Raw genomic sequence first — 20,834 nt, 5'->3', positions numbered from 1 at the left:
TCAGTTTGCTCTGGGTTTTTTCAAATGGAATCCATAGTTTGCTAAAGGTAAAAGCTTGTTGTGCCTTTCTTCCTTCTGTCATAGACCTGTCTTTCAGCTACTTACTAATTGTTGGCAGTTGGCATCTCTTCTCTCTGTTTGGCCTCTGATAAGTTGTCTTTAATAACCTGTTGTTTTGTTCTTGAACTTTGCCATGGTTTCAACTCTGGGGTATCAGAACTGTCAGAAATAAAAGTGAAAGAGCAAGAGGCACTGAGCTTATGAAAGTTAGAGAAGACATAAGGCCTGGTATTGATTGATGAATTTCCCACTGCAGATAGTTTTCACTTTATCCCATTTACTGTCACAGTACACGGTACACGAAATAATAAGGAGATTTTTTTTCCTCTCAGTAATGGACGATGGGGGCTGTTTGCTTTTTGAGAATCTGCTGCGGCCACATGCCGTGTGGCTTTATCTTTGAAAGTGAGGGTGAAACAAGCTTGCCTGGCTGCAGATAAGCGACTTAGAAGGAATCCTATTCAGATGTACCTGTCACTAATTTATCTGGAGGTTTTGTGATTCATACATACTGTTCTGTGTGCGATGGAGCATTAAATTGCTTTCCTCTGGGAGCAGGTCACATTCAGGGGTCATCAGACCTCAGCTGTGGGACGGTGCATGCTTGATTCATATAGCTTCTTGCAACTGAATTTTTATCTATTAGAAAGCTGGTAATTTGAACATATGTTAGATGATCTCTCGGAACATTTCAACAGCAAGGGGAATGACAAAAATTGAACTGTGTATTAATATGCAAGTGTTTGTAACAAAAAATTAATCAACCCTTCTGTTGTTAGCACAGTCATTTATTCTGATGATTAAGTAGCTTAAATATATTTCCCAATAATGCTCTAGCTCTTGATTAATGCATTTCCATGGCTTCTCTATTTATTTAAGGAATATGTACTTAAGTGCATTAATTTTACTGGGAAGAAAAAAAAAAAAGCAGAGCTGATTTGAATCAGATCTTGCCAAAGAAAAAGCTTTAGAAAATAAAGATTTTTCCCATTTACAATATGGTTTTCTGCTGTGGAAATTTCACTTTATTACCCCATATATATTTTGTGAGAAAATGGCATACCTTGGAAAATGAGACAGATACCAGTTCAAATTTGAAAAGCACATGAAAGAGATGCTTATTTTTACATGTTAAAATTGTGCTGAGAAACTTTAGTACAGATATGTCTTTTTGGATGTGGGATATTTAGAAAATGCAAAAACTCCTTTCTTTATTATTTCCATTATGTGATATATAAAACTAAAACCTAATATCTTCCCTTAGGTTTTAAAAATGCTTCATTTTGTGTAAAATTAAGCCAATAAATGGCAAAGAGGTAGTTAAGTGAAAGCAATCAGAGAAATCTTTTCAAAGTGTTTTTACCATGCATGACAGCAGTTTTAATGGTGGGTAAAGTAACTATATAAACTTATATGTTTTCTCTCTCTCTCTCTTTTTTTTTTTTTAATTTAACATTGTTCCTTAAACTCTCGGTTGCAACCCAAAACAAATGATCATTTCATGAAGTAACAAAAGAAAAACTCTTCCAACTGGATAAAAATGATGAATTTATGCTGCATTTATATGGTACAAGTTTTTGATATTTGTCCTACATGTGAAAATGTGGAACATTTAACACAAATCAGAATTTTCTTATTAATGAATTAAAGTATAAGTAGGGCATTACTGTAAGAACTTATTCTATCATCTATGCATAATTTATAGTATTTAAATAAGATGTTCATTACACTTCCCAATCTTCAAATTACATTGTGACCTTAAAACCTTATAAGGCCTCCCAATAAATAAGAGTGTGAAATAAATATATCTAATAAAATTATTTTAGGGTTTCAACGTGTTCTGTTAAGCATTTCTCTGGTAAAAAAAAAAAAAAAAAAAAGAGGGATCCCTGGGTGGCGCAGCGGTTTGGCGCCTGCCTTTGGCCCAGGGCGCGATCCTGGAGACCCGGGATCGAATCCCACATCGGGCTCCCGGTGCATGGAGCCTGCTTCTCCCTCTGCCTGTGTCTCTGCCTCTCTCTCCCTCTCTGTGTGACTATCATAAATAAATAAAAATTTAAAAAAATAATAATAAAAAAAAAGAAAGAAAGAAAAAAAGAGAAGCAGTTCATGAAACTAGGGGAAAAACACCAATTTACTACATGCAAAGTACATAAAATTAGGCATATTTCTGCCCTCTTCTTTCTATTTATTTTTTTTCCTATTGAGGAGGAAACAAAAGTCTAAATATGGAATATTCAATGTCTTTACACAAACCTGTTATATATCTCACTAGGAGATATTTACTTTTTTTTAAAGGAAAACTATTTAAAAACATAGATTAAATTCATATTTTTTTAGAGTAAATCAGAGAAAATGGTTTTGTTGGAGTCAGAGGATTTAAGTATTTTGTTGTAATGGTATTTTTAAACAGTTCTCTGTATCACAAAGTTTCTTCTGTTCTTTACATGAATAGCTACCCACCTTTCAGACTCCGCTAAATTAACTTAAATGTCATTTTTTAAAAAGTCTTTTTAAAGCATCCAAGCTTGCCATCACTTCTTATGAACTTCTTTATTTTTTACTTCATGGCATTTACCATAATTGTAAGCATTTTATTTATATTTTATTATACAATAATAAATGTAAAGAGAAGAGAAAAAATTATTTCCTTGTTTTGTTTGTGTCTCTTACAACAGTTAAGCACAATATTTAGTGCCCAGCACAGAGCCTGAAATATAGCAAATAGTCAATAAAATTTATTGAACCAGTGAGGTTAGATAATGAAAACGAAATCATTCTAGAAATGGGATCAGAAATGTAATGTATATCTTAAATACATAGTACCAAATGCTATATACTCACCAGTTTATTTAAAAAATGATTGCAAATACTTATTGTATACAAATAGAGAAGTCAGCAAGTTTCAGACCTTAATAGCTTCCTCACTACACAACTAAAGCCTACCAAACTTATTAAGTATTAAGTGCCATGACACACATAACTAGTATTGTCTAAGAGTAGTTACGAAACATTCTGTGGATGTCTTTTAAATAGTTTAAAGAAAAACAATAAAAAATCTCTGGTTATTAAAAAACCCATTTATTTTATAAGCATTGATTGAGATGACTATGTCTGTATATATGAAACTGTGCAAAAAATCTATAGATTTACTATTATAAGTTGTTAACTCTCACCATGAAATCAATATATAGTAAGGAAATCCGATGTACACTTTCAAAAATACAGTAGGGCTTCAACTATAAAATAGAAGATGAAAAGGAGTGGACACAAGCTTCAAAGAAAGTTGAAGGAATACTTGGCATAAGGAATGGCATAAGGAAAGACATGAAAAAGGTATTAGTAAGAATTAGTTGCTTATCGCTTATCATCTGAGCTATAGCTAGATGTATTATGTTATCTTTGGCTATGAATGGACGTTTATTTGAATGTAGATTAGAACAAGATTGTGGAAGATTCAACACTAGTTTGAGGAACTAGTGGTTCTGTGGGCCTGTAGCTCTGTCCCTTGAACATGTCCAATCTCTTTTTCCTTTAGAAGCATAGAAAATAAAACTGTGGTTATTTTGAATGACAGCTCATACAGAAAAATCTGGTACTAGGTACCACAGGATTTTCCTCTTGTATGTGCTCAATACATACAGGCACATACATGCACCCCCACTTGTTTGTATGGTTTGCTTATGTGTAGGTGTATGTACTTAATCTGGCTTCACTTTACAAAATAAATTAGAGGAGGAATCATTATCAATATGTACAGAAACTGCTAATGACTTTGACAAATACTCAATAAACTAATAAAGCAGGAAGCCTGAAATAAAATGTCAGTAATAGAGGGCTTATCTCTCAGAGACACACTTGAGGAAAAACTCATGAGGATGATGACTTGTAAAATGCAAAAAAAAGAGGAGGTCAAATATTTAATTAGACTTTCGTGAACAAAAGAACAAGATGAGTGTAATCTATTAACTTCCTGAAATATATTCTTTATGCCATACACAATGAAACATGTAAATAGAAATTTTGTGATCATTCATATTTTGATAACTGATGATAGTCTCTGAAATTAACAAAGAAATTTGGAAAATATTATACCAAATATCTTTTTTAAAGAATGAAAAAGCACATTTGCTTATTAAAAGTCCAAAGAGGGACACCTGGGTGGCTCAGCAGTTAAGTGCTTGCCTTTGGCTCAGGGCGTGATCCTGGAGTCCTGGGATAGAGTCCCACATCAGGCTCCCTGCATGGAGCCTGCTTCTCCCTCTGCCTGTGTCTCTGCCTCTCTCTCTCTCTGTGTCTCTCATGAATAAATAAATAAAATCTTTAAAAAAAATTTTTTTTTAAGTCCAAAGAATTCTTACACTAACAGTTGGTGTTTAACCCAATACTTACTGAACTAATTTAATCAGATCACCCTTATTAAGGTCATGATCTTTCCATGATTCCATGTTGCCTAGCTCTAGTTTTAGAATATCATTCTTTGAAAACATTTATACTAAGAAAAGTAAATGCAAACTGTTATTGTTTGGTGTTTTATGTATTACTTAAGAATTTTGGCATATTTCAGATTGCAGTCATTCTCCTAAATTTTCATCTAGAATCTTTTTGCTTCAAGTTTTTAATTGTATAAACCAGCTAGATTAAATGTTGTGTATTGAAAAAAATAGGGATCAAGAATCATTTTTAGCTCAGACCTTGTTCCAAAGGTAATTGAAAATGTTTGTGTGAATTTTTTTTTTAAAGATTTTAATTTATTTATTCATGAGAGACCGAGAGAGAGAGAGAGAGAGAGAGAGAGAGCGAGAGGCAGAGGGAGAAGCAGGCTCCATGCAGGAAGCCCCAAGTGGGACTCCATCCTGATACTCCAGGGTCACACCCTGAGCCAAAGGCAGGCGCCAAACAGCCGAGTCACCCAGGGATCCCCTGTTTGTGTGAAATTATTATTGTTCTATTCACCTATTTGTGTATTATTAAATACTTGAAGTATGCTATTCATATGTTTATTATTATTGTAGATTAAGAGCGAGTTTTGAAATGTGTTAGTGTAACTCAGCCAAATGTATTCATTTTCAAGAGCATTTTAACTCCTCTAGATCCTCTTCCATTTCATCTTAGAATCAGCTAATATTCTTATGATATTTTGACTGAACTCATATTAAGGCTAAGAAGTCAGGAAGAATTCACATCCTTAAAATACTGAGTCTTCTCATCTTATGAAGGTGACATAAGTCCTTTTATTTAAGCCTTGTTACTGTCTGAAGCAATTTGTAGTTTCCGTAATAGAAATCACACATATTTTGTTGAATTTATTCCTATTTAATGTTTATTGATGCTATTATTAATCGTAACACTTTAATTTTTCATTTCTACTCTGGTATATAGAAATACAATAGATTTTTTGCTGACCTTCTATCCTATGGACTTGCTAAATTCATTTATTACTCCATGTATTTTTTATACATTCCATAGGCTTTTATATATATAAAATATATAATATATAATCTGATTAAAATTTTTATGCCAACACTTGCATTTTCATTCTTCTTGTCCAATTTCATTAACTAGAGCTTCCATTACAATGTTAAATAGAAATGGTGAGAACTACGGGTCCTGGGTGACTCAGTTGGTTAATTGTCTAACTCTTGATTTCAACTCAGGTCATGGTCTCAGGATCCTGGGATCGAGCCCCACACTGGGTTCCATGCTTGGTGGGGAGTCTGATTGAGGAGTCTTTCCCTCTCCCTCTGCCCCATCCCCTGGTAGTGCAGGTGCTCTCTTTAAAATAAATAAATCTTTTTTAAAACATGGTGAGAACTGATTCTGTTATCATATTGTCTATGTTAAGAGACACACATTCAGTGTTTCTCTGCAAGTATTCTAGTTTTCATGTATACTCTTAATGGGATTAAGAAGGTTCTACTTTATTCCTAGATTTTTAAGAGTTGTTATTGTAAATGAGTGCTAGATTTTATATTTTTTCTGTATCTTTTGAGATGATCTTATTACTTGTCTTCTCTACACTTTTTACATATCAAATTGCATTAATTTCTGAATTCCAAACCAAACTTGCATTGCTGGAATATACTCCAGTTGGTCATCATATAGCATCTTTCGTATATATAGCATGATTTGCTTTGCTAATATTACATTAAAGATTTTATATTTATGTTTGTGAGAAATATTGTACTGTATTTTTATTTCTTTTCAGGTCTTTATCAAATTTGGTATAAAGACATGAGTTTGAAAGTGCCTTTCCCTTCTATTTTCTAAATTTGTATATTATTTCTTCTTCAAATAATTGAATAGCTACTGAGATTTTCTTTGTGGAAAGGTTTTGAATTGTAAATATAATTTTCTTAATGGATAAAGGGATGTTCATATTTTCTTTCTTACCCCATGTCAGTTATGGCAGTTTCTGTCCTTTAGAAAATTTGTCTATTGTTTTCTTAATTAGTGCATCTATTTACTTAAAACTATTCAGAAAGTACTATTATGAAACTTTACTGTGGGTTGGATTTGTAATATTGTTCACTTCATTTCTGATAATGGTATTTTGGATTTACCCTCTTTGTTATGAAACTGGGTAAGGATATATCAATTTTATCAGTCTTGTCAAAGAAAGCAGTTTTGACTTTGTTGATTTTTAAAATATTTTTCATTTTCAAATGTATTACTATCTGCTCCTATCACTAATTTTTCTTTCTTCTACTCTTTTTTATTTTTAAACTGATTCTTGTTTTCTAACTTCTGAACATAGAAAATTAGGTCTTTTTTTATACTTTGTGTCTTTACTAGTAGAATAATTTAAAATTATCAGTTTTTTTTTCTACGTACCCCTTAAACTGTGTTCCACAGGTTTTGGCATGATCTGCTTTCTTTATCACAAAATCTGAAATAGTATCTAAATTACTTTTTGATTCTTTCTTTGATCCATAGATTCTTTACATATTTAATATTTAATTTCTTATTTGGAAATTTTCTATCCATCTTTTATTTATTTATTTTTTATAGAGAAGTATTTCTTTTTTTTAAATTTTTATTTTATTTTATTTATTTATGATAGGCACACAGTGAGAGAGAGAGGCAGAGACACAGGCAGAGGGAGAAGCAGGCTCCAGGCACCGGGAGCCTGACGTGGGATTCGATTCCATGTCTCCAGGATCGCGCCCTGGGCCAAAGGCAGGCGCCAAACTGCTGCACCACCCAGGGATCCCTCTATCCATCTTTTAAAATAAATTTTTAGTAAATAGCTTTGTGTCAAAACAGTATACTGTGTACATTATTTAATTATTGGAAATTTACTGGGAGTTATCCTGCAGCCTCCTCTAAAAATATTGTATCTTTCAATTTGGGGAGTAGCACTTTATAGGTGTCAATTAGTTTAAATGAGTTGATAATTTAGTGCATTTAGTTCATTGGCTTTTTTTTTTTTTTTTTTTTTTGGTCTTCTTGCTCTCAATTACCAAAGCAGTGGTAAACTCTCCATACAAGTGTGGATTTGAGATTTATTTCTTCAATTCTGTAATTTTGTCTCATGTATTTCTAAACCTTGCTCTTAAGTATATATATAACTAGGTTTGTTATATCTTCCTGATGGACTGACCCCTTTTATCACTGTGAAATAATATTCTTGATATCTGGTAATACTCTTTGTCTTGGTATCTATTTTGTTTGGCTACAATTTTTTATCCTATTAAGTAAATACTAAATAATCATGGCATTAACTGAAATAATAAATATTACAATAAATGTTAAATATAAATTAGTATATTATTAAAATGTTTCCCAGTGTGTGATTGAATAATTTTAATACTCAACCATAATAATTGAATAAAAAATGCTGTTCACACATTTATTTTATGTGAAAAGACATTTGAAAACTTACAAAATGAAAATTAAATCGTGATTTGCATATAATATTTAAATGAGAGACCTTAAGACCTGGGTAAATAATTAAAACCCCAGTATGGTAATTTGAAGTTAATAGGGACATTAGTGGTCAATGTTCCACTTTACACATGGAAAAATTAATACTGTGAGAAGCTGAAAACTAGTCCCAAATCACAAATGTTGCTAAGGTCTAGAATACCAACGTTCTTTGTTCTATAAGTTACTGATACTCATGAATAAGGTCCTTGTGGGGATATCCAAAACTTAAAGAAAGAAATAAAGGTATCAAAATTTTAATGATGATAGGAACGTGAAAAAAATCAATGTTGTATTATTCTTAACCAAATGCTTTAATCTTTATCCATCATTTTTCTCAGCTACAAAAATGATCATAATTCATAAAGAAAAATATATCTTTATTTTCCTTCAAGCTTAGGAAAGGACAAAAGATTGTGGTTCCAATTTCAATGTCACTGCCCCATGAATAAAATATTCTCAAGAGTAAATGAGTGTGTTTACCTGTATAATGGAAAGGTGAGAAGAGAATAGCAGAGTAAATACCATTCATGCTAAAATAAATGCCAAAATATTCTTTGGAGAGTAGTCTTACTTTTATAGTCATATATAGAGAAGGAAAAACAACCATTTAGCCAACGTTTCTATTCTTGCATGTGTACTCCCAATGGGATTATACTTATTGTGAGTACATTAGAGGATGACTCCCTTGCCTTTTAATAATTTTTAAAGTACATGTTAAAATGCCCATTATATTTCTTGCTTTAAAGGGATTAGTAAAATGTTAATTAATAATGAATGCATAGACAAAAAAATGCCAGGGACAGTTTCTTGGCAGAAAACAAATGAGTTGAAATGCCCTCTTTAGCAGTGCATTAGGAATGTGACAATTAAGATATAGTTAAGCCCTTTGGAAATAGATGCTTTTAGTCATTTATTTTTCCTAACAATAAGTAACAGAGACAAAGCCTTTAGTACCTGAGTATAAATATGATTTTCAACTTCTTGAACACCAAGACATTCTTTTAAAATTCTATTTGCTGCTAATTCCTTATGTTGACTGTATTGTTCATGATGATAAATTTAAAATACTGGGAGATGCTCACTGGAATAAAAGGTCATTGCAGTTTGTTAAAGATGCTTGGCCAAGACTCTATCCTTAGTACCTTAGTAGAATGTCCAGAATCAACTCATGTTCTCAGGGGTTTTTTCCTAACTCTGAGTGTATCTTAAGATCATTTACACAGGAAGTAAATGGAGTTTCCTTTGACATTTGTTTGTCATGTTTCCTTCATGAATTGTGGAAGTTTCTTTAATCTAGACTACCTATATTATTAAATATTATTCTCTTCTAAATAAAACTGAAAATCAAACAGTGTTTAGCAGGTCAAGTAGTAAATTTGTCCATTTAAATCTCATTTATACTTCTATTGTCAATATGTAATGTTCTAATTCAGTAAATACACTGCTAATTCAATAATGTTAAGAATCGGTGACTTATCCTTTTGAAGAAGTACCTTGACAATTATCATTCTTTATTGCCTTCAAATCTTGCTATAAATGTGCTGAATGAATTATGAGGTTTCCCTCATGCTGTGTTCTCCTATCTTTCTAGAATGTTACATGCATTACTATTATACTTAGCATTTAGCTAGAGATGTTCCTGTTTCCTGTCATTCTTTTAGTACTTAGTCTAATTTTTTAATGACTGAACTTAGAAGTTATCCTTTCTGGTAGACTTCCCTGGACTACTGAGCTATGGTTGTTCCTATTGCACCATGAGTTTTTTTTTTTTTTTCAAAATAATATATTTCAGACTATAGAAAATGCCCATTGTTATGTCTTTCTTCTTTGAAATATTGTATGTTCAATAAAGAGTGTATAGTATTGGTACATAGAAGATACTTAAAATTCTCTGCTAAAATGTAAATATATTTCGCACATCTTAATCTCATTGTAGAAATTTTGACTCATGTTCTTTTTTGTGCTGATAGAAGTGTTGTATAAACATGATAAACATTTAAAAAGCTAAATTTCAGGTAAAGGTGGTAGACTGACCTCTTCTATGGTTTCCCTCCATGCACTCCACTAAAATGAAACTAAGGTGTTATTTTTCATTATATGACACAAACTTTCAAGTTAGGGGAGATTGAGGGTTGAGAACAATGCAACAACATTTTGCAAGCTAAGTCTCTGGACTAGCAGTAAATAACAAACATGTGAGAAAAGTAACCTAAGTTGTCAGTGGGAAAAGACAAGAAATGATATAATTGACATTGCACTGCACAATTCCCGGAAGTCTTAGTTATTTGCAGCACAAGATACCTGTGGTTTGGTGGATAAATAATGGGGTAAGGTAGAAGCAAAAAAAATAATAATAGAGATTGGTTGAAAATAAAGAACTGTACTCTGGATATTTCACATTTTGAAAATAGTATCCAATTCTTGGTAGCAATATTTTCATATATCTTTAGGCATATTAAGTCAGAATTTTTGTTTATTTTCGTATCTTATTTTCTTTATTATCTCCATTTCCTCCAATTATTGTTTCCATATTTTTAAAAGTTTGACTTACTTCAGTAATTAATTCTACTACATTAGCTGTAGTATTCTCGGTTTGGATAAACAACAAAATTTAGGAAAAACAAGAGACTTCCACTGGCACCAGTTTTACTTAGCTTTAAGAAAGGATACACATCAGGGAACATTTTTTTTTTTCTTTTTATGTAGGCTCCACACTCAGCATGGATCCCAATGTGGGACTTGACCTTATGACCCTGAGCTGAAGACAGGAGCCTCAAGAGTTAGACAGTTAACTGACAGAGCTGCACAAGGTGCCCCACATCAGGAAACATTAAGCAGGGCTGAGATGAAGGTGAATCATATGAGATACTCACTTTAGTGCAAAATTTAAGGGTACTCCAATAATCTCAGTAATTAAAAAAAAACCCTATCTTTAATAAAATATATTTAAAAATAAAAATTAACACATAAACATAAAATGAACTATATATATGTATATATAAACATATATACATATATATATTTTAAGATTTCATTTATTTATTCATGAGAGACACAGAGAGAGAAGCAGAGACATCGACAGAGGGAGAAACGGGCTCCCTGTGGGGAGCCCGATGTGAGACTCCGGGATCACGCCCTGAGCCAAAGGCAGATGCTCAACCACTGAGCCATCCAGGCATCCCAAAATATATTTTTAAAAATAAAGACAAGGGATCCCTGGGTGGCACAGGGGTTTAGCGCCTGCCTTTGGCCCAGGGCGCCATCCTGCAGACCCGGGATCGATTCCCACGTCGGGCTCCCGGCATGGAGCCTGCTTCTCCCTCTGCCTATGTCTCTGCCTCTCTCTCTCTCTCTCTGTGACTATCATAAATAAATAAAAATTTTTTTTTAAAAAACTTAAAAAAATATAAAAAAAATAAAGACAAGATCAGTATTACTATTTTTCCCTTTGCCTCAGTTCCGATATTACTCAGCATGGAGCCGCAACTAGTGTTGGAAGGTAAATTTTAAAAAAATCCCCGGGAAGTAAAGCAAAAAGACAAATAGATGAAAAATAGGAAAGAAAAATAAGCAAAATAGTGTATTCATCTAGGGGTCCCAACACCTAAAATATGGAATTTCAAAAACAAGAGAAATAAAATGGGTGGGAAATCATCAATAAAATATATTTTTTTAAGATTTTATTTATTTACTCATTAGAAACACAGAGAGGAGCGAGAGATCTCCAGGATCACACTCTGGGCTGAAGGCAGTGCCAAATCACTGAGGCACCCAGGCTGCCCTCAATAAAATTTAATACAGTTTCAAAAACTGAAAAACATAACTTTCCAGATTGGAAGTGCCAGTAAATAATTCAGTGAATGAAAATAAGAGTAAGTGAGGCTTACTAAAATATTAAAATTATGGAATATGGAAGTTTCTGCAGACTTTCAGGGATGGGGCAGGACAATAAAGAGAATAGATGTAAAACACCAGAAACTAGAATGTATTGGCATTTTTGAACAGCACTTATTTTCTACCAAATTTGAATGCTTTCACAAACCACAATCTTTAAAAACAAAGATACCTACAAAAATTTAGATGGTAAATGTTCTTGAAGGAAAGAATGGAACGAGTTGATGAAGAGGATCTAAGGGGAGCCCGGCTGTACAAATATAAAGATATTACATGATTTGTGTCATGTTAAAAATTACAATTAATTATTATTGGTCAAGACTCTCTGAGGAGAAATAATTTCCAGTGTAGAATTATGTCCAAAGTATCCATCAAATGTGGAGATTGATTAAATACTTCATTAGTCATCCAAGGTGTCAAAGCATTAGTTTTTATGCACCATTTGTCAGGAAGCTACTAAAGAATGTCCTCTACAAAAACAAGGGATCATACGAAGAAAATATATATATTGTATATATACATATTAAATCATAGATTTAAATAATAATAAAAGCAACAGGCATCCCCAGGATAATGGTGTAGGGGAAACAGGATAATGACTGTGTGCCAGGTATACAGCAGGCCAAGTCTGAGCATATCAGAAGGCTCTCTAAGAAATTTCTCCAAAAGGAGGAAATTGTTAGAAACCTACTGTATCTGATCATGTAAAGAGGAGATTTGAATAGGTGAATGTTTAAGGTGAATAAGTCATAACAAAAAAATTAAATAAATGTAAGAGGTTTGAGCAGTTATTGTTAAGAAAAGCTAAGAGTTATGTGAAATATGCAAACAAATCACCAATGACTATATAACTGTGGTGTAAATAGCATCTGTATTGTCAAAATTTGGATTTTTATTTGGTTTACATTACAATATACATTAGATAGAAAGAGTTGCAGGAAGGTCGTGCATGTGTAGTTAGAGTAGAAGGAAAGAGTGCTAAGTTCCTTACTGTCCTAGTGAGTAATCAATATATGGCGCCTAAAACTGAAAACAGAGTAAGTAAGACGTAGCGTTAAGAAAGCAGCTACAAAAGTTAAAAGTGGTTTTGGGACTAAGGGGAAGAAAATGAAGAAAGGGAGGAGGGTAACTGGTGTTTTTAGGAGTAAAACAAAAGTGCAAACTACTTCAAAGCCATTGCTCAAGAAATGATCTTGATTACTGCTATAATATCCACCAACTGGACTAATTATTACTATCTTATTTAAGTATGCTTTACAAAGTCATACAATTAAGTATAAAAACTCATTCAAATGCATATACTCTTACACATACAATTGACCCTGATTTTAAAAGATAGTTTTCTAAATAGTTTTCTTTAACTATTGATAGTCATTCTTTGTGTGTGTGTGTGTGGGTGGGGGGTAGACTTAGCGATACTGAAGTAGTCATAGACATAAGCATGGACCATGCCATATAGATAAGTACAAAGATAGGGCCAGTATTAAAAGCAACACATTCTGTTGTTAAAGATCAACATGTTTTAGGCACTACTGGATGAAATTAATAATAAATACAATAATAATTTAATCATGGCTAGTTTTTATTGACTATTTTTACTCAATGCCTGTTATTCTCTGTTTCCTTTATGTACAATATCTCATTTAATCCTCAGAGTAGGGATGCCTGTGTGGCTCAGTGATTGAGCGCCTCCCTTCAGCCCAGGGCATGATCCTGGAGTCCTGGGAACAAGTCTCACATCGGGCTCCTGCATGGAGCCTGCTTCTCCCTCTGCCTGTGTCTCTGCATGTCTCTCTCTCTCTCTTTCTTTCTCTCTCTCTCTCTCTGTCTCTGGTGAATAAATATATAAAATATTTTTTAAAAAATCCTCAGAGTAATTCTGAATATAAGTGATTATTTTCCTTATTTTGAAAGTAAACTTAAGTATTTTCATATGTGATATTCCATCTGCAGAAACGTAAGCATTTTCGATAAATATTATCTGCTCATTCCCTATTTCATCTTACATAGTTTCTAATGTCAGCAGAGAAAATGTGAAATCTGTCTTTAAAAAAATACAGCAAATGGCCTGCATGACAATATTTCAGAGAGTGGTTAAATAGAAACTGACTCAGAAAATCTTTCAAATAAATAGATCTTTCTAAATGTATAATGCATTGTATGCACTATGTTATTACATAACTGTGTTTTAGGCTTTCTTATGGCATGATTAGCTTTTTTTTATCTGGTGATATATGTAAAGTGCATCATTTAGAGTAATGGAATATGAAGGTGTGACTGCTCATTTAAAATAAATGTAAACGTGAACACACCCACATCACAAATACATTTTCTACTAAGTTCCAGAGAAATATCGCAAAACCGTTATACCGTAAAATTGTATACAGAATTTTTTCAGTAAAAAAATTCCAGAAATATCTCAAGAGAAAGCCAGGATCTTTCAGGTTTTCTCTGATGATGAAGGCTCTAAATTCAACCTCACTTTTCTGAATCATGGCATTTACCACTCATGCCAAATTCATTCTTTGAAGTAGTGAATGAGTGCCTTATGGAATTTTAGTAGATGTCATTGGTCATTAAATTTCTTTTTTTTAAAGATTTTATTTATTTATTCATGAGAGACACACAGAGAGAGGCAGAGACATAAACAGAGGGAAGAGCAGACTCCCCATGGGGAGCTTGATGTGGGACTCCATCCCAGGACCCCTGGATCACGATCTGAGCCAAAGGCAGATGCTCAACTACTGAGCCACCCAGGTGTCCCTGGTGGTTAAACTTCAAAAAAGCCACATTAGCTGCTAAGATGATCAGGAGTTTGGAAAAAAGTCAATGCACCTGCTAGAATAGTCCGCAGCACAAATCTAAGCAGACTTCCAGGAGGGTCGTCCTGTTGCAGGTAGCCCTCCTTAAATGGATGGTGATGTGGGAAATAATACAGACTGACAAACAGTTTCAAACAGTACCCACAATTGCCACCTGCAGGACTTTCCAAAACATTAGAATATTGGGGAAACTCCTCGTAGTCCTTCCTGCTTCTCCCTACCATAGCACTGTGCCCTAAATTAGTAGTATCTTTAATTTTAACAAGCTAGATGAGGCAAGTAGCAAATGGAAAACTTGCAGAAAAAGAACCTTGTCCTTTACCTGATATAAATCTTCCAATCCTTGCACATCTGTGGAGATAATATTTTGTTGGCAGTGTATAGTGTGGAGCATCCTAGGACCTCAAGGTGATGGTAAAATTATATTATGCTTTATTGTAAATTGATAGGAAAGCAAGTGTAAAAGCATTTTGTACAGTTTTTACTTATATGTTTGTATCTTACTGTACTTACATAACTGATTATAATTATTTTAATGATATGACTCTAGTTATTTTAAGAACAAATCTAAGAGAGGGAGCTGGAGCTGACGCAAAAGGGTTCTGATATTTGAGGAAGTCATATAAAAAAAGCTTCCTGACATTAAAATACAGCTTGTCTAGATCATCCTCAACTGTCTTACTACCTTATTTTTGTTGTTGTTTAAGAGGTAATAAAGTAGGGCTCTTTTAGAGTGCCTTTTGGAGTTAGTTAAAATAGTTTGGCTTTAATTGTTGACTGTTTTCATTTCTCATTGTTCATATTCTGTTGTATTTTTTGGTTGTTGTTTGGAGAAGAAAAAGTGGTACAATATTTGCTCACTTCCAGAGATGTAAAAGTTCAAGTTTTTTTTTAAACTTTTAAATTAATGATTAGATAAATTGGTTCTACAAATACAGTTTTTTTCTGTGCCATTAAAATATGACCTATGTTTACTTATAAATTAAATGTTAATGTACTCTTTAGTAACTTCATCAACCTTTCCTGTAATACAAATTTTGCTATTTATTACAGTCTAATGGATTTAAATTTTTCTGGTTCTTTTCGTCAGCTATGTGACTGGGTAGAGAATAAAACTAATACCTACTGGCTGTTTACTATGAAAAGATTGGCTTATCTACTTTAACCCTCCAATGATATTATATAAAAAATATCATCTTCGTTTTTATAAATAATAAGCACACTCACGTTGCAAATATATTGTCCTCAAAATCACGTAGACAATTAGTAGAATTAAAGTGTTCTTCCTCACTTCAAAACTCATGCGATGCTCACTACACCATTTTGACCCCAATAGTATAATTCCCTTGATGGTAATAGAATTAAAAGAACTTCATAGAAAGCCCTGTGTCAAGCATGAATTTTTATTGATTTTAACATAGTGTCTCCTTTAAGTCCTTTCACTCTACCCACTTTGCAGATAAACAGACTGAGCTCTAGAGAGGTTTGGATTTACCCATCCTGAAAGACCAGAAGTAAAGTCAGGTTAAATCACAGTCCTATTTAATGGCACAGTTAGAGCTGGAAACTTTTGCCAGTATTCCATTGTACATTTTATTTGTGAGTTTGGTTAAGGATTTCTTGGGCCCTGTATCACAAAGCTATAGTAATTTCTAAATAAATACTTGTTTTATCTGTCACTGAAGTATGTAATGATTAATGAGAAATTCATATGAAAAGACATGAAAGGGGGCCAATACATGGCTAAGGGAAGGAAAAACAACCCTCTATAATCCCCAGTATTAGCAGCTACTCTGAACTAAATTATATTAGAGGTAATTGAATTTAAAGTATAACAAAATAAATGTCTGTGTTTGAATGTCTGCTGCTACAAAGAAACATGCATGGTATTGATCTGCTAGCTTCACATTGTTATTCATGCTTGCGTGAAGCATCAGTGAAGTAGGGAACACTTATATTAAAACAATTGATCTGCTTCTAAACATCTACTATAGGTCAGAAAATTTGACATTTATTCTATAACAGGCATCAACATAACAGAAATAATTTTTTAAAAATCTCCTCTAGAGCTGAACATATCATTTTAATACTGCAGGGTTGAATAATAATCATTAGGAAGTAGTTCTTTGGGAAAAACAAACAATTGTCATTAGATTTCTATGACTTCCATCGAGTGGCTCTAATAAGCCATATCTCTTGAGAATGATGCAAACCTAGTAAACATCCAGACATAAATCTGGGACAGAGAGCAAATGTTTCTGGAGAAGAATTATTGACTATTTTCCTATTTGGCATTGCACAGGAAGGACAAAAAAACAAACAACTTTATTTCTTTGTGGATTAGTTACCAAGGTTTTTATATTCTTATCATTTTACCTCCTAATATAAAGTTAGAATATTCAAAAAAGTACAATTACTATGTTGCTTATATAATCCTCCCTTTAAAATTCACACTTAATAAAGTGGCATATTTGAAATATGCTCTAATTACTCCTGGGTTTAAATCACATGTGTAGTTAACAAAATGTACAGCTAAAAGTGTTTAAAAACAAAAAGGAAATAAATAAATATATCAAAATCAAACATGATCTGATAAAATGAATGCAAAATACATCATAATCAATTAGTAACTAAGATGCATGAAAAGAATGAAAGTATATATATTAGGAACCATATCATGATGAAGCCAAACAATGAAATGAAAATATATATATTAGGAACCATATCATGATGAAGCCAAACATGTTTGTGACTCCTAACAGAATATAGCAAGTGTTTACTTTCTATGTAGATGGATCACACAGAGGCATCAACCATTCTTTTGCCACCCATGAGAACCTGCAGAAATTTGTGAGATGGATAGCTAAAATAAAGGAGCAATATGTAACCAACCTTACAAGAAAAAAACTGTATTTTGTTTTTAACTACATAAATTTATTTTGCTAGTTAAGAGAAGATCAATGTGTTTGTGACAATATACTTGATTTAAATTACTGTATTCAATTAAAAGGAAAGAAATTGTTTCCAGTGATAAATCAACTAAAGAATAAAACTAATTGAAGTCAATATTTTCCCAGTTTTTTCTTGATCACTAGAGGTTTTTTTGTTTGTTTGTTTTTTAAGATTTCATTTATTTATTCATGCGAGACACAGAGTGGCAGAGACACAGGCAGAGGGAGAAGCAGGTTCCACGCAGGGAGCCAGATGTGGGACTCGATCCTGGGACTGCAGGATCATGCCTTGGGCTGAAGGCAGACGCTAAACCACTGAGCTACCAAGGGATCCCCATGATTATTAGAGGTTTATACAAGAAATTTATCATTGTCTGAATTCAAATACAGTATTTGTCTTCTAATGATTTCTATGTTTTGTTTATAGAAATATATGTATCGGCCATACTACTGTGCTGATTCATTTAGTCTAATACATGAATGTCAATAGTCTCTGATTTCCCTTTTTTTCAAAAAGATTTTATTTATTTATTTGAGAGAGAGAGAGCGTGAGAGAGAGATAGAGAGATCACAACCAGATGGAGAGGGGTGGAAGGAGAAACAGACTCCTTGCTGAGCAGATTTATTTGAGAGAGAGAGCGTGAGAGAGAGATAGAGAGATCACAACCAGATGGAGAGGGGTAGAAGGAGAGAGTGAGTGAGCAGAGAGTACCATGTGGGACTCCATCCCAGGACTCTGTTATCATGACCTGAGCCAAAGGCAGATACTTAACTGACTGAGCCACCCAGGCTCCCAATAGACTTTGATTTCAAATATCCTATTAGTATGAAAGGGATTGTGGAAAGTATTAACCATTTTAATAGGACACATTTCTGTCAGAAAAAGTAAAGCATGGAGCTAAAAGTTTATTTTTAAATAATTTTACTAAGTACATATAGAAAAAGGATATATTATAAATTTCATTGCATTTTTTAAAAACTATCAGTTTTTTTCATTACTTCGAAATTCTTTTGACTAATAACTTGAAACATAACATCTATAGGAACAATATTATGAGTTTATTTAACTATATATATTATCATTGTTTCACATGCTTGTTTTTTCTTTACCTATTGCATATTGAAAATTGTCTTACTAATTTTATAATCCTAAAAAGGTATTGATTTTTTCACATTACTAATCCCTTACTCTTATTTTAAATAATAAAAATGGACTATATGGCATATGGACATATGCCATATTAACCAGGAACAAAATCAGATTAACAAAAATTAAGAAAAAACAAATGGGGCATTAAAATATAGGAGATTATGATAACTTACCCTAAAATCAAGTAACTCTAGAGAGTGAGGCAAGTTATATTATCTTATGAATCATGTGGTAAAATACAGCCACTGTAGCTAGAAATAACATCATTAGAATCAAATAAACAATTGGGATTTTAAAATATGTATCAGAGAACTTGAAATAAAAAATATATGGTTTTTTCAAATTTATTCACAACTCTGATATTCATAAAGAGTATCAAATCCCTTGTATCCTTTAATTATGATTATCTTAGAATTGATTCCTTTTTATTTGAATGGAAGAAACTAAAACAAAATATGTTTTATAAAAGTAACGTTTTTTAACCAATAAAAGTCAAATCATTTACAGTCTAGAAAATCATGACTACATATACATATAAATGTATCATATATTACATACACTATATAACATACATATAGATGTATTAGCATAATTACTATTTATTCATGTATACAGATTAACATAAGTATACATAATAAATCAGGATTTGATGCCTAGATATGCTATTAAAAAATTTATGTAATATATTTGTCTTCATGACATAAAGTTTGCATAATATAATCTTTGGGGTAACTACTACTATCCTCATTTTACAGATGAGGACACAGATATATGTACAGTAACTTGCATGAGATTGCAGAACTACTAAAAGAGAGACTCAGAGTTTGGTCTGAAGCAGTCTGACTTTAAAATCTGAGTTCTTACTCACTTCTCTGTACTGATGTGTGTTTACCATCTGAATCAATAATCTTTCCTGCAGACTTTAAAACCAGTGGTTTAAACAAATGTGTGATTTTTTTTTCAGGGATTTTTAATCAAAGTGAATACTTGGCCTTATTTTTATGGTTGGAGAAAGAGACACATTCTTGCCTTCACTTGACATGGATAATAAAACATGTAGACCCCTGCAGTGGCTCGCTATGCTGAAGAAGGCCAGCATAAAGATAGATCCAACCCCTGAAGAAGGAAGGAACTGAAGGATTTACAGAAAAAAGAATCTGCACAAAGCTATACTTTATCAGTTTGAAAGCTACATCACATTATTGAAGCAAATGGAAATTATAGTCCTATAACAACACTATTCTTTCCACATAAATGCTTTTATAGCGGAAAACATCCATAGAAACATAAAGATGAGAATAATAAGTTTCACCTCTGTTAATTCAATACTTTAACCTCTCTAATAATATTGATATTGGGCTGTGGTACTTCTTTCTATTAATCTTTTATCATGACCAATTATACAGTTTCTCAATTCATTATGCAAAAATTAATAGTGGATCCTAATATTTTGTTCTACTGCTCAACTTGTATACTTCCTCATTTACTGTGATTTTTCTCCTTCTTTATTATTCCCTCCATAAATGTTACCAGAAAAAGAAATATTAAAATTGTCTTTTCTATAAGATTATATGTTCATCTATTTGTTCTATTTTCACATGTCAGGTACAGCTTCCTAAAGTTGTAAAAAATCATACAACAGATAATGAAAACATAATCATATTATATGAGCTATAAACCTTCTGACCTCAGGATTTTTTTGTAATCAGAAGCAACAAGATGCCATGGCTTAGCAAATATTTCTCTCAATTTTCTCTCAATCTTAAGGCAATATGTAATGGGAAGGAAGATAGCCTCTCCATATAGAAATTCTTATGCAAGGGCCACTCAAAAACAGCAATAGACAATAATCATGTGTGAGAATGGTTCAAAGACCATACCAGGACCCAATTCAATGTGATCACTTCAATGTAAAAAATTTGCTCCCTAACAGTACTAGGAAAAATCTGTATTTGAATATATCATCTTAGGGCATGTGGACATGGATATCTATGTGTCAAAGCAAAAGTATCAATATCATGCAATTCT

General features: G+C 32.6%; 1 protein-coding gene across 5 annotated transcripts in view; it reads left to right on the top strand.

The window, feature by feature from the left end:
- The window catches only part of MGAT4C (MGAT4 family member C), a 719,810-nt gene that overhangs the window by 394,934 nt on the left and 304,042 nt on the right, over positions 1-20,834 (top strand). The window lies entirely within an intron of this gene.

Source organism: Canis aureus, chromosome 13 (assembly GCF_053574225.1).
Source record: "Canis aureus isolate CA01 chromosome 13, VMU_Caureus_v.1.0, whole genome shotgun sequence".
Lineage (NCBI taxonomy): Eukaryota > Metazoa > Chordata > Mammalia > Carnivora > Canidae > Canis > Canis aureus.
Note: the sequence above shows the minus strand (reverse complement) of the source record. Positions and strands in the feature narration are given on the sequence as shown.